This window comes from Pinus tabuliformis, chromosome 3_1 (assembly GCF_031772625.1).
Source record: "Pinus tabuliformis cultivar Carrire ecotype Pingquan chromosome 3_1, CPIR1, whole genome shotgun sequence".
NCBI classification, from domain to species: Eukaryota; Viridiplantae; Streptophyta; class Pinopsida; order Pinales; family Pinaceae; genus Pinus; species Pinus tabuliformis.
This window is the reverse complement of record NC_142301.1, coordinates 367,222,287-367,237,869: the sequence shown is the minus strand read 5'-3', so window position 1 is coordinate 367,237,869 and position 15,583 is coordinate 367,222,287. Positions and strand designations below refer to the sequence as shown.

At 36.4% G+C, this 15,583-nt stretch overlaps 1 pseudogene; it reads right to left on the bottom strand.

Moving 5' to 3' along the window:
* LOC149187220 (serine/threonine-protein phosphatase PP1 pseudogene) overlaps positions 1 to 15,159 on the bottom strand; it is an 82,197-nt pseudogene extending 67,038 nt beyond the window's left edge.
* Positions 15,160 to 15,583: the final 424 nt, after the last annotated feature.

Here is a 15,583-nt window from a genome sequence, read left to right as displayed (position 1 = left end):
TACATGTAAAATGAGAAATACATGGAAAAATGTGATTGCAATAATGTTTTTCATGTATTTCTCATTTTTCGTGTAGCAAGGTCCATCGAAAGTATGCAACTTGCGTACTCCTTGGATGTGGAGTTAAAATTTTCATCCAGCAAGTACTCCCACTCAAAATTTTAGTTTAACTGTATGGAGATAATTTGAAAATACGAGTTGAAAAAATAGTTTTTTTCTTTTTTCCCTCTAAATTTTGATAATGTAATCAAATCTTATTTTATTTTTTCCGCTATTATTTTATAATTTCCTTAGGAGGCCCATTAGACCTAAAAAATTCCCCTATTGCAATAGAGGGATGGAGCCATAGCGGCTAGGAGTCCTTAAGAAGGTCATGTTAGAGCATGTGCCAGTGGAGAGGGTTGGAGCCTTGTGGAATATAGGGTTGGAGCCTCATAAATTCCAAGTTGGAGCTTGGCATCATACAGGTGAGAGCTTGGTTGATTGAATATTGGTGTATTCATATAGGGTTGGAGCCCTAATCATTATTATACTTTATTTATTGTAAAAAAGAGGATTGTAGTCCTCTTCATTTGTGATTAATAAAATTATTTATTCTATATTGTTCATTTTGTGTTATGTTTATAAGTGATATAAACTAATAAAGTAACAATTGTAAAAATAAATATTGATTCATCCCCCTCTCAGTATTTCCAACCATTGGAATCGGATCCAATACCTTCAGTTTTAGCCTAATAGCTAGAAGGTAGATCCTTAGAACAAAAATGGCAAGATCAATGAAGAAAGTCTCCAAACCGTCTGAATATGTCTCTTCCTCAGTCAAGAATTTAGATGAAAACCGATTTGACAAAGCCGTTATGTGGAATGAAACAAATTTTGAAGCATTGAAGGGTAGAATGATTTTTTTTATGGCTCAAGGCTTTGGAGTTTGGGAATCAATGATTACTCAAAGGACAATGGAAGATGAGTCTAAGGAATTTAATGCAAGAGAAATTAAGGAAATATTGAGTGGCCTTCCAAATCCTATAAAGGCCAAAATAGAGAAATGTTCATCAGCAAAAGAGCTTTGGGAAAATCTTCAAGATCTTCATTCAAAAATACATTTGATCATAACCTTAAATGATGATCCAAGAGCACAAGTATGATCCAAAACTAGAAAAGATAGCTAAAAGGAAAGTTGAAGACACCAAGAGTGGGGAATTCCTATAAGATGAAGAAGATGAAGAAAACCTCAAAGAAGATCTCAAGGCAAAACTTGTAGCTTCGCCAGAAGAGATAAGAAGTTTGAAAAAGGGAAATGAGGAGCTCAAGAAGTAAGCACAAGATGGTGACCATGACCTTGAAAAGATAAGGAAGCAATTTAACCTTTTAAAGCTTCAAATAAAAGAAAGATATAAGGAGCTCACCAATCTTAAGGAGGAATTGCTTCAAAACAAGAAAAGACATCATGAAGAAGTCATATCCATGACAAATCAATTGGTAAAGAAAATAAAAGGGAAGACATTTTGTCAATTCATCTTGAACAAAGTCATAAGGACTTGAACAAACGTGAAGCAAAAATTGGTCAATACAAGGATGAGGTCCCCTCCTTTAATTCTCAGTTGGAGGAAGCGAAGAAACAAGCACAAGGAGCCGAAAGGTGATGGAATTTTTGGATCTTCTAGAAGGAAAAGTTGATGCAGAAGAAAAGGAAATAAATTCCATGACATGCCAACTAAAATAAAAGGATGAATATATCTCCAAATTAAAATCAAATGTCACCTCACTCAAGGCCCAATCATGTGAAGCAACAACGATGAAGGAAGAAATGGAGAACCATCTAGCAAAGAAGGATGAAGAATGAAAGAAGATGAAAGAATAAATTGATATCCTAAGGAAAGTAGTTGATCATCTTAACAAGACTCTAAAGAGCTCTCAAACCCAAGATGACATTCTAAGTCATAAAAGACCCCCCCTTGATCACTCAGGTTTTGGTTATGCAGGTGAACCCTCAATAAAAAATGATGCAAACCCTAATGCATCAAAAAACAAGGATGGGGAGGAGATTGGAAGAAATGTTGATGCCTTAAATTCTAGAAAAAGGAAGGAGAAGAGTCAAGATGACATTGGAAGAAACCCTACTCCAAGAAGATATGTAGATGGTGTTAATAAAGCAAGAGACAATAAATATGATCAAATTATCTCAAGGCATAAAGAAGTTAGAAGTTCATCAAGGCAAGATCCATCCTCCAGGTTTCAAAGTATATATTTTGGTTATTGCTACTTGTGTACAAATTTTGGGAACATGGCAAAGGATTGTAGGGCATACAATAAGGTCAAGTATAATGGTCCTCATCAGCTCCCTAGAAGAAACTTTGTAAGAAGAAATCATGCCTCCTTACTTATGGAATACTTAAAATGTCATAATATTGGACATATTGATCGTGATTGTAACTTGACTTACGTTCCTAAACAAGCTAAAACTGTGATACCCAAGAATGAAAAGAAAGTCAAACAAGTATGGAAAAGGAATCAAACTAAAGCAAAAAGTTTCTTCGACACTCAATGCATCAACTCATGTTGTTGATTTGATAAGTACATCTTTGGTAGGTATGATATTTAAAGTTTTGATAGAGAAATTCTTCCAAAAAGAAGACCATGCATATTGTTAGGGGGAGCTTGTGACTTTTTGACCATTCTTGCACGATGCATCCTTCACGAGCCCTAAAAACTTGATGATTTACATATGGACAATCATTCTATGATACACATAGATATATCTCTTGATGACTATGATGAATTATCTCTCATAAATTTTGCAAGAAATATCAATAAATTGATCTCTTCTACCATCATTTATCTCAAGGAGCATGAAAAGCTTAGGAGGAGAAATTCCATCGAAGAAAAGCATGATATTATATCCCTACCACACATCCGATGGACCATTTTTGAAGATTCCTTCCACTTGATCACAAATTAGTAAAATCATTCTTGGGTTCCATAAGGAAAAGAAGAGCAAGAGGATATTATGCAAGCAGGGGGAGTTAGTTTATCACAAAGAAACGCAAAGATATCTCTTGTCTCATATTTCCAAAAGAAGGGAAGCAGGCTGACAGGGGGAGCAGCATAACAAGAAGAAGCATGACAGGGGAATCACTTGACGGAAAAAGGCATTGTCGGGACACACCACTTTCCATTGATGTCAAAGGGGGAGAGAATGTTGAAAGGGTGAGAATATTGCCATCAATGACAAAGGGGGAGATTGTTAGTCAAAGTTTTCATTGATTTCAATATGACATTGTTGAAGATGGATAAAAGCCTAATAATGTCCTAATCCTAGGTGTCATGGAGTAAACACTATCCCTAGAAAAAACCCTAAATGGAAATATAATGAAACCCTAACCTTATGATATTATTATTGATAAAACCCTAATCATTTAATTCCCTTATACTAATCCTTGAATCGTTATACTATAGCTCCATGAAATTCCTAAAAATATTCAAACTCTCAAAATTTATTCATAAAAAAAAATTATTATTTAAAAAAAAGGGAACCTCGAAACACTTTTTTAGTTACCCATTCCTTAACATTCTACCATAACAAAAATATTAATTTAAATACATTAATAAAACCTTTATAATATTATATCCACGACATGCATACTTTTGCAAATTAAAAAGGAAGTGTTATACATAATTCTAAACAAATCCATGCTAAGACATATGACATGACCTCACCATCACAAAGTTTAATTAAATTTAAAAAATATTTATATAGTCGAATTCATACAAGTTGGCTCTGTTTCACATATCCGCTCACCATAAGTGTTGGCTCTGCAAGAGCAATGACTATAAATATATGGCTTGAATTCTTTTAAAGAAGAAAAGGTTTGATGTTTGAGGCATTGCATTTATGTAATCATGTGGATCTGAGGTAGTATATGTTTGTGTAACAATGCAGATATATCTTTGTTTTGTATGAGAAAGATAAGGAGATCAAGGACGTGGTTCAAAAGAAAAATATTCGCCTTCTATAGCTACAAAAGAGGCTCAAAGAAACTCTTCTAATTGCATAATTGTGGAGACATTCTCGAACCTGAAGTAGCATCTTTTTCAGTCCTTTGGAAACATATTTTTGGCTCTCTTTGCTTGGACCTGTGGAAGCATCTTCAGACCTATGTTTCTGGCCTTTTGGAGCCACAATCTCCCACAGACCTCGGCTCATATGGATTTGTTACATTGAAGTCTCAAATTGTTCGGACTTGATGCATGGATTATCATTACACCTGTAGCAAGCATACCTCTCACACCGGTGGTGAACATAAGTGTAAACTTATTTAAAATAGTTAAGATCTAGTTCCTTCTGTGAACTAAAACAAAGTGAAGCACAGTCTTGGAGCTACATTGATAAAGGTACTCTTTGAAGAATTTAAAGGTGCAGACCTTCGTTGAAAGGCTTAAAGCTCTTTGGAGTTAGTTTAAGATTATTATTGAAGCATTTTTAGGGCACTATTGAAGACATTGGTGGAACATTTTCTTTTAAACTTTTGGAGGTGATCCTTTGTGCATTTTGAGGTTGATGTTTTGAAGAACCATAAAAGGATATTATGAAGTGTTTGAAGACTTGTTTGGGGAAAGTTTAGCTAAGAAACTAATAAGATATCCCAAAGAAGAACCCTTGACTTGTGAAGAATTGTTTCCTTTTAAGATTTGTTGTCTTGTGAAGACTTGTGAAGATTTGGACTTGTTATCATGTTGAAGATTAGCCTTAATGGCACAAAACCTTGTTAAAGACTTATTGAAGACCCTCGTGGAGTGAAAATACGTTGATGAATTCTTGACGGACCTCATGGAGTAATATTTGGAGAAAAATATTTTGGGTATCATGAACAATATTGGAGACACCTTCTGCAATTGATAAAGTTGTCATTGATGAAAGAAGGATTCTTGAAAATTAACTGAGAGTAGTATTGAATATTTTCAAGGTTTGTTGTAGAAGTTATTGAGTAAGCCTTGAAGAACCATTGTACTTGTGTTGAAGAGTTGAAGCAAATGGTTGGAGCCCTAGAGGATAGGATTCCTCAAGAAGATCAAGTTAGATCATGTGCCAGTGGAGAGGGTTGGATCCCTAGAGGTTGGAGCCTCATAATGATAAGGTTGGAGCCTTGTGGAAGATAAGGTTAGAGCTTGGCATCATACAGGTCAGAGCCTGGTTGATTGAAGATTGTTGTCTTCATCTAGGGTTGGAGCCCTAAGCATTATTGTACTTGATTTATTGTAAAGAAGAGGTTTGGATTCCTCGCCACTTCTGATTAATAAAATTATTTATTCTATATTTGTTCATTTTGTGTTTTTTTTATAAGTGATCTAAATTGGTATAGTAACAATTGTAAAAAGAAATATTGATTCACCTCCCCTCTTAGTATTTCCAACAAAACCTCCTATTATCCATCAAGAATAATATGACAAAGACATCTATAAAGGACGAAGGATTATTCACAACACTTACTGGCACGTTTGAAGATTAGAATATTTAGGTAATCGACTGTGGAGCATCAAGACATATGACTAGTGAGTACAAGAAACTAAAGACCTTATCAAGAGGAAAACTCTCTTACTCCGTTGAGATTGGTGACAAGAAGAGATATCCTATAAGAGTAATTGGATAAACTTCATTAGAGCTAGAGAATGGAGGAAGTATTCATCTCAACATCATCTTATTTGTTCAAGGTTCGAAAAATAATCTACTCTCTATTTCATGTTAAGAATATAATGGAGATAGAGTTGCTTTTATAGATGGAAAGATTGCAGTATGAGATAAAAACTCTAACAACGAAAATGAAAAGATGATTGGGATTCATGAAGGAAGACTCTACAAATTTTTGACTCCACTCTCTCAAGCTTTGGTTCATATTGAAGCAAGTCCATGTGAACTTTGGCATAGAAGGTTTGGCACCTTCACTACAAAATATTACCAACTCTAAACTCAATAGTGAATGGCATCCCATAACTCAAGGAGGATCATGAAGGAGTATGCAAGGGATGTGCATTAGGTAAAAAAGTTAAGAGACTGTTTGGAAGCAGTACTTCAAGGACAAAAGAAATTCTGGATCTCATTCATTCTGATGTCTATGGTCCTATGTCTACTAAGTCTCTTGGAGGTCATCTATATTATGGGACATTCATTGATGACCATTTACGAAAAACTTGGGTTTATTTGTTGAAATCCAAGGATGAAGCATTCATCAAATTTCAATAACTAAAAGATGAAGTGGAGAAACTTACAGAAAGAGGAATAAAGATACTAAGGCTGATAATGGAGGGGAATACACTTCAAAGAAAATCATGGTTTTCTGTAAGAAAGTTGGGATTAAGAAGGAGTTGATAGTCCCATATAATATAGAACAAAATGGAGCCGCACAATGAAAGAATTGATGTATTGAAGAAGGTGTAAGAGCCATTTTACGTGATCAAGATTTTCCAAACTTTTTGTGGGGTGAAGCAACAAAGACCGTTGTATATATTCAAAATCAAAGTCCTCACAGATCACTAGACAACATGACTCCTGAAGCAACATTCATTGGGAAGTAACCAAGTTTGGACCATCTCTGAATATTTAGTTGTCCCATCTATATTCGCATACCGAAGGATAAGAGAAAGAAGTTGGATCTTATAAATATGAAGGGAACATGTGTTGGATAAAGTAATACTTTAAAGGCATACAAGATCTACATAAAGGAAGTACACTAAATAGAAATTAGTCGAGATGTGATATTTGATTAAAGTATTGCATTTAAGAAATCAAAAGGCCTCCTAAATATTATGGTCTCTTCATCACTATTTCTAGCCTCATTCACTCTACCATAGATGGTCTAGCAACTATGCATCCCTTTAGGTAATATGGGTTAGGCATACGTAACACCTCCCACCCCCTTATGCCATCTCACATTGTGGTAATGCTACCATCTTGATTTGATACCAATTTGTAACACCTCCCACCTCCTTATGTCATCTTGGGCCATGGAAGTGCTACCATCTTTCTCTGATACCAATCTATAATAGTTGTGACCCCCTTAAGTCATCTCGTGTTGTGGGAATGTTACTTGTTTAACCTAACCTCGAAGATTTGTTATGAATATGGGGTTGCGATAACCTCTTTTCTCAAAATCTTTGAATCCTAAAGTCAATGTCACCATTGCATTCATCTCATCCATAACTTTCTAGCAATTTAATTTTACCTCAATCTGAGTCCTAAGTAGAAATTTATGCCCCTTAGAAATTTATCCCATTAAAGAGTGGCTACATCAACAAGGGGGGTCTATGTGGCACTCATGTAGCCCAGCTGATCCCGCATGATGTCATACCAACACAATGTGGGGTCCACTGGGCACTGACACCTTCGTGGATCAGGTCACATTAATCAACATATTAATGTGTTTGTGTTTCCAAACGTTATCTATCAAACTTGACATCCTCTCAATGTGTTAGTGATGAAGGAAAAACTAGAGGAAATAGTTTATGTTGTTAACATGATAACAACAGAGGAGCACAAATTTGGAAAGAGACAAAAAGTAAATTTTAAATGTGACCCATTTCATGCTAAACAATTTCAAGCCAATAATGAGTATGAAAAAAAATATTTGTTTGTGAGCATTGAGGATATATTAGAAGCCAATATTGTAATATATTAGTGCCATTTCTCGTGCAGTCACTAAGTTTTGTAGCTTCCACAACAAACTATAAAACCATCACTGTTGACACAGAGTGCAAAACTCTAGTCATTTGTCTTTGGCTACAGTGTGAAATTAATTCAATTAACTAGATTGATTAGTACAAACAAAGAGTTATGTAGAATATACCACGAGAATTCAAACCAAAATTCAAATATCTATATTAATTCATAATTTGTTGTTACATACAATAACTCAGGTCTAAGAATGAGACCCTCATAGTGCTTACAACTTTTATGTTGTAGCACAGTAATACCCCAAAGTAGCGAAAACAATTTCTTCCAATCGTATAGCCGCCAAAAGCCCCTTTTCTCATTTGTCTATGTAATTTATTCCCCACAATGCTAACCTCTTCGCATTCCAGAATTGAAACAATTTTATTTTCCATGCTACCTACCCCTTCTCATTCTGGCACTGAAATGATTCGATTCACCCGAGCTACATGGACAAACCAAGAATTTCTCACTTACTTTTCATTCCCATAGCACATCTAGTAGTAGTTTTTATACAACAAATTCTTGTACTGGTTTGGGTGCATGAACAATTCCATGCAATAGGAGTATTAGCAACGGGATCCTGGGAGTGTCAACAACTCAAAAGTAATCACTGCTTTGATAAAATGCAACTACAAGAGTAACAACAACTATCGGGTGGGTGTTTCGGCAATTAACATAATATGGGTGTCCGCAACTCAAAATACATGGGAGTTTCAACACTTACTTTCCTATATTATGAACTCAAACAGAAACTAACTATCCGGTGGGTGTTTCGGCAATTAACAAAACAGAGGTGTCAGCAACTCAAAATACATGGAAGTTTCAACACTTATTTTCCTATTTTTTTTGGTTGATGAGGATTCGCTGAGGCTAGAGATTCCCTTGCATCATACACACTTGATAAAAAAATATAAACTACCAGTGCATTTGGTACTTCTTTTAGAGATTGAAATACTTTGTGAGTGTGCTAGCTCTTGTTCAGTCACACATAATGCATCTTCAAATCCCCTATTTTTCCATTTGACTAAATACTCCCTATACTCCTTTTAAGGGGTCTTTCTTCCCACCCTTGTGGTTAATATTTCTTCCGCTTCTTCAACAAGTTTGACCAACTATCTTTCCTTCCACTTAGCTGGTATACCTATCTCATCACCAATTTTCTTTTCATGGCCTATCTCATCACCATTTTTCTTTTCATGGAACTCATACACATCAACCACATACACACCAACCACATTTAACATCGGAGACATATCCAAGTTTCTCAACAACTCTGGCTTGTACACGTTTTCAGAAATCTTTCTAAATACTTCGCATTGGAAATCTTTCGTTCCATAGATGTGCCATTACCAATTCTCCTTGTTCGAAAACTTTTGTTCTCCATTTCAAATCTTCTGTCCTTTTAAACCCTTCATTACTTTGCTACAGTATTTTCTTCACCTTTTCATGCATTTCCTGGGTGTTGTGTGCCGAAGCCAGTAAAGTAAGAGCTGGTAGTGGGAGCCGAGGCCCACCCGACGCCACCTGCACGGCCGTCACATTTTTGCCAACCAGTAAATCGTGGAAATAGAAATGTAGGTGGCTTACCTTCTGGCGCCCTAATTTCACCTTTGCCTGCGCCTCCGCTATGTACAGGGATGCCAACAACAATCCAGCGCCCGACGCAATAGTTGCTACGGAATAATCCTGGCTCGTATCACTCAAAATAGAATGCCTCAATGCAGAGGAGATAAAATATATGTACGGCGATGACAGTTGCGTTCCATGTTTAAAATATGGATGCCCGCGAGGAACACGGCTTACTTTGTACCAATCTGTTGAATACTTTGTTTTTGATCCGACAGTCATGTGTGAGGTTCAACATTTTCCCCATGGGTACTGATTAGTGTAAGCCACCTTTTCTGTTACAGGATTCCACCGCCTCATGTCACGAACCAATGGCTTTCCACCACGGACCCTAAGCGTACCTTATACGACAAACTGTAGTCAGAAAAGATCAATCATGGCCATGATCATGGGATTTTCTTGTCGAATACCTAGAAACTTCAATGGCACAGCAGAGTTGAATAACGACCCTGTGCATCAATAATAAAGAAATGGAAGGCCGCATGTGAGTCATGAGAGTGCAAGAACTGTCTACATTATTGATCATTGATTGTACTTCAGCTGTCTTTTCTTTTTAACTTTGACAGAGGCTTTTAAGTCTTCCATGACAATCCGCTTACCCTGGTTTGCGATTATTTAGATGCTATTTAGGTTTTGTCAAGTGGAATTCAAAGTGAAACATGACTACGATTATGAGAGAGACCTAAAGTCCGCAGAGTAAAACAAAGCCATCACACAGCACAACAGTGAGTCTATGAAAACAAAGAATAACATAAACTTGAAAGAAAAAACAAAAACATAAAAGTCCAACAACCCACTCTCTTTGGTCAAGTCGATAATGAGAGCAAGAGGATCTGCACCCCAATTAGCTCTGGTTTGTAAAAATGCATAAGGTGCATTTCAAATAGCAGCATATCCTGGAAATGGGTGAAGGGAAACGTCTAAAACTATTAAATGTGAAAGGAAAAATGCTATAAAAATGACTGAAAGTAAAGGTCACGGAAGCCATGCGAAGGACAATACTTTCTGAAAATAACTTACCAATGTAAGCACGGGTTTAAATATGTCCATAAAATGGTTTTTTATCTTTTAATCAATGATTTTCTTGGATGTAATTCTGAGTTTCTAAAGAATACATTCTAAGGAAAAAAATTATAGTGAGCGATGTAGGTAATATGTATAAAGTAAGGCCGTCAGGTCCATTCGCATTAGCGATTAATGAATATAGTGGAAAATTATTATTATAATGTAAATTATTTATTATATTAATTATTAAATAAAGTTTAATAGATAGTTAGTATTTAATAAATATAATTTATAAGCAATTAATATATGGATTTAGGGTGAATAATAAAATTATTAGAGTAATTATTAAAGTAATATGGTTAATGGATGTAATTTTTTCAATATATTTATAATGGTTTTTTTTAACATTTTTATCTATTTTTTGTTTAGACTTAGAGGTTGGGCAAATGGTATGTTATCCTCTTTATCTAGTTTTTAAGGTTGTGAGAATAGGCAACTCTTCACATAGAGCTCCCTTGTGGGGTTTAGGACATGTTAACTCTTGTTAAGTCTAATTTATTAGTTTATCTGGCTTGTGAGCTATTCAATATACTCTTAGTGTTGGTAGTTGTTGAATGAGCATTTCCCAAATTACTCTAATGAGTAACTAATTAGCCATAATCCATCCCTTTTTTCACCACCCCATTCCCTACAATTCATTAATGGTAAATAAAAATTTGAATTTTGAAATTGCAAGTCAATTAATTGTTACATTCCATAGATATGGATAATAATAAAAATGTATTTAATAATAATTATTATTATTATTATTAATTGGTACACTTCATAGATATGGATAAAAATATAAATGTAGTTAATTGATAATAATAATAATAGAATAAATAAAATAAAATTGGTATCTTATTTTGTACCCAACAAACTATAAAAAACAATCTACTTTATGTAAAACATTTAAATATTATAATTCAAGTTTTGTTATATTAATTTTTTTTATCTCATTCTATATATTATGTCTCTATGACAAGGGATGCATTCCCTTCTTTTTTTAGGTTTTTTAGCTATTAAACGGCTTTGCTCCCTTGTCTCATGCCCCAATATTTGTCTCTCCATCTACTATAATTATTTTTTTCTTGCATTCATAACACGATGGTCACTCTAACCACCAAGCATATTTACCAACCACTTTGACATATATCAAAAACGTATGAACCTAGCCCCCAAATACCTAAACATCTTTGTTCTCAACCTCTATGGTCATCACGGCTCAATTCCTTATAGAAATATACAATATTCCAATATAATATTCACCTAAATATTGCGATCTCTACACCACTATGTCTAGCTTCATCCCCCTGACTATAAATGATCTAGCATCTATGCACCCCTTTATGTAATAGGAGCTTGGGACATGTAACACCTCCCACGCCTTTAAAACATCTCGGGTTGTGGGAGTGCTACCATCTTGCTCGAATACTAATTTGTAACACCTCCCACCCCCTTAAGTCATCTCGTGTTGCGGGAGTGTTACTTGTTTGACTTGACCTCAAAGGTTTGTTATGAATATTGTGTTGCGATAATATATTTTCTCAAAGTATTTGAATCCTAATAGAATATGAGAATCTAGATTGATTTATTAATCTAATGCAATTACATATATACAAGAAGTGTTGTCTCAAGATAGGTAGGCTATCTTGGACACACAATCTGTTGGTTGAGGGATTATCTCAACCACACACCAATCTAGGAAATAGATCTTAACTACTAGGAACATACTCCTTTACTTAGTAAGAATCACAACTGAGACAAGTAGGAATTAGATATTCCAACACACCCCCTTAATGAGTACTTGTCTCCATATCAATCTGTAAAATCTAGTTGTGGTCAAACATAATAAAGAATATGTTGATGTCCATATAGAGGAACAACCATCCACCGGAATGCATGGGTACTAATTGCTGCAACTGCCAGTCTTGTAGGATTTCCTTCGCATACATGGTTCTTCCAACCATTATAATTGCACACCTGTACCTATACCTGTAAATCCCCCTCCAATATCATCATGGGTTTTATCGAATTACCTGTAACCATGCTCTGGGTTTTATCGGATCACCCTCAAACATGCCACCAAGTGCTCTCATCCACCAAGGCTAAACACAGCCACCAAGACTCAACTCAGCCACCAAGGCACTCCAGCCACTATGGGCCACAAACTTGCCACTAGGGCACTCTAGCCACTCTGGGCCACAAACCTGCCACTAGGGCACTCGAAAGACCCGACTCCACCAGGCCGAGGGTTTCTAACCCTAAACCATGTCAACAAGAATCTTTGTCCCACTTCACTCTTACACGTGGTTTCTGGCTTACCACAAACCGACACTGCAAATACAAAGTGTTTTTTGGATTACCACGAACTCTATGGGGATACACATGCCTTACAAGGCTTACATTTCACACTCCAACTCTGGAGTTACCAGGTACACAGTTTACAAATACCACTATAAAACACCCTAGACTTGCTTACTAATAAAATGTGACTCATAAAATAACATGCTAGTGAGTCTATTCCACAAACTCACACTAACTCACACAAACTTTCACCTAGTTGTCCATCATCCTCCAATCTCTGATGTTGCTCATGCACTTCATCTTTTGATCACATCCTAGGCATCTTTGTCTTTTCTTTCTATTTTTGATTTAATTGTCTTGGATTTACTTGCATGATTTGTTAGAGTAGCTAATTCTAACAAGACCACTCCATTGAGTTAGCTAAGCTCAATGCTTCTAATTCCAAAACATTTATAAATACCACATTAATTTGTTTCTCATTGGAGTTTTTTTTTAAATATGAAATTCTAACAAATTTCACTTTTACATTGAGTTGATCAGGCTCAATGTGTTTACCTTCCCAAACTCCAATTCTGTCAAATTGACCCGAAGAGAAAGAAGAAGGCAGTAAACCTCCAGTTGCATGAGCAACACACTGTCCAGAGTTCTATCACTGGATCCTGTGGCAACAGCTAAACCATATGGGCTGATGTCGATACTTAGAACCCAACTTGTATGCCCAAACATAGCACAGATAAGGCTCTTGTTGTCAACATCATAGATATGAATATGCTTGTCATCTAAAGCAAAGAATAAGATCCGAGAATCAGTGGGAGAGAAAACGAGGGATCTCACTAACATGTAATGTGCACCATGAAGTAGTATCCCACAGCTTCACAGAGGCACTACCCCCTCCAGCTACAGCCAAAATATCCCCCTTGGGATGGAACCACATGTTCCAAGGTTCTTGAAAAGATAGTTACAAGCTGCCTTTTGGCAAAGAATTCATAGCTAGCCTCCACCATATTAGGTCAAGATCATGTTTTTGTATAAATTCAGTAACTTTATCAGCTTCGAAGGTGTATAAGACACCTCTGTCATTCTCACCCCCAGCCTTCAATATCCTTATCTAGATCTACCCAAAGAAGATCACACAGTAGACCTTGATCTGGCACATCTAAAGGTCGTGAAATATCATCCCTGATTTGCCTCAAGTCCTTCAAATAAGAGGATAGACCTCCATGCATACATAGATATATATATTTTTTTATCTATAAGAACAGCAACAGGCAAACAGTTGAAACATTCTATGAAAACCTTCCATATCCAATAATTGTACCACCGCTTTTGTCGATAGATTCGGCCCAACGCATAAAGGACTGCACCGTTAAGTTGTCCTTTCAGATTTTCCTGTACACGTCATTACCATGGCTCAGATCTGTGAATCTGGATTGGGTCTTCAATACACTCCACGTAGAGTCACAACATTCATGACAAGGATGGAATGCAGTGCTCTCAAAACACTGATGAAATGCACTGTCCAATTCACAAGGAGTAATGGATCAACAATGCGCCCTTCCATAGTTTACCCACTACTCCCAATCGACAACTCCTTATGTAGACACTCTAATGCAAATCAACCACACCATATTCAGCAAGAAGATCTACCTATGTCAGATCTACCGATACTTGTAGTGCCTTTTACACCATTTTACTACACATATGTCCACAATAGCACTCTGACAGTCTTCACACTACCAAAAGAAAAATCAATCTTTTCTGGAGGCCTTCTTCCAGAGCTCGACAATATTAACTATAGCGCCTTGATCGACACCATTTTGATCCAAATTCACCGCTCATTCAATACACACAAATGCCAGACATAGGGATCGAATGTGTGATCCCTTTACCTTACAAACATCATCCTCAACGTCCAACACTCCATGGATACACTGATATTTATATAACACAATGCCACCTGCTCTTCAACTCACTTGTTGAGCAACTTCACATGAACTTCTAGTTCGGTCTACAGATCATCTCTCTACACATTTGTCTCTCCACTCTGAGCAATAAATCCATTACCACACCAGTCACTTGTATTCATCATAGAAACCATAAATTTTGTTGATTGAAGTGCATTCATGATTTCTCCTCAAGAGAAATAAGTTTTCAGGGAATTTTATTTTGTATGACAGAAGAAGGCATATTGTCTCTATGCTCTGCTTTCCAAGATTTACATAATCCCCTAAAAACAAATATTTTTCTTGTGGTGGATAGCCACCATTCTCAAACAGCCATAACAAGTCTGAATATTGACCATGTATATCACCACAGATCTTTATAAGTGCCTCGAGCTCCAATAAATTCAGTTGATTGAACAATATTTCTTTTGAAACTTGACAGAGCTGGCGTACCTCGGCCATTTCACTGCGCTCCGACATTACTGTGTCAGCAATATCCCCTACTCCTCCATGCAAGGCAATTGCCCACCCCATTCTCCTCTGCCTCTTGCCTTCCCTTCAACAGAGTTGCAAGTGTTGGCCACGTAGGTCTGAAGCCGTATAGGTTCTCTGCAATTCTCGGTAGATAGGCTTTCTGATCCAGTCGGCTTCCACTCTTCATGTCTGGTTCATAGCGCACAACAAAGAAAACTGTAGCTCTTTCTACATCTGGCAGGGCGGTCCATAATTCACGAGACTGATGAATCACCACACTACCGCTACCCTGGCTAATGGACAGTGGGAGATGGACACACAAACATTCACACAACTTTTATTTCCCTCAGCCCAGGATGGGCCAAGCTCACAAGGGGCTAGCCCTTAGGGCTCTGATACCATGATAAAATATGAGAATTCAGATTGATTTATTAATCAAATGCAATTATATATATACAAGAAGTTTTGTCTCAAGATAGGTAGG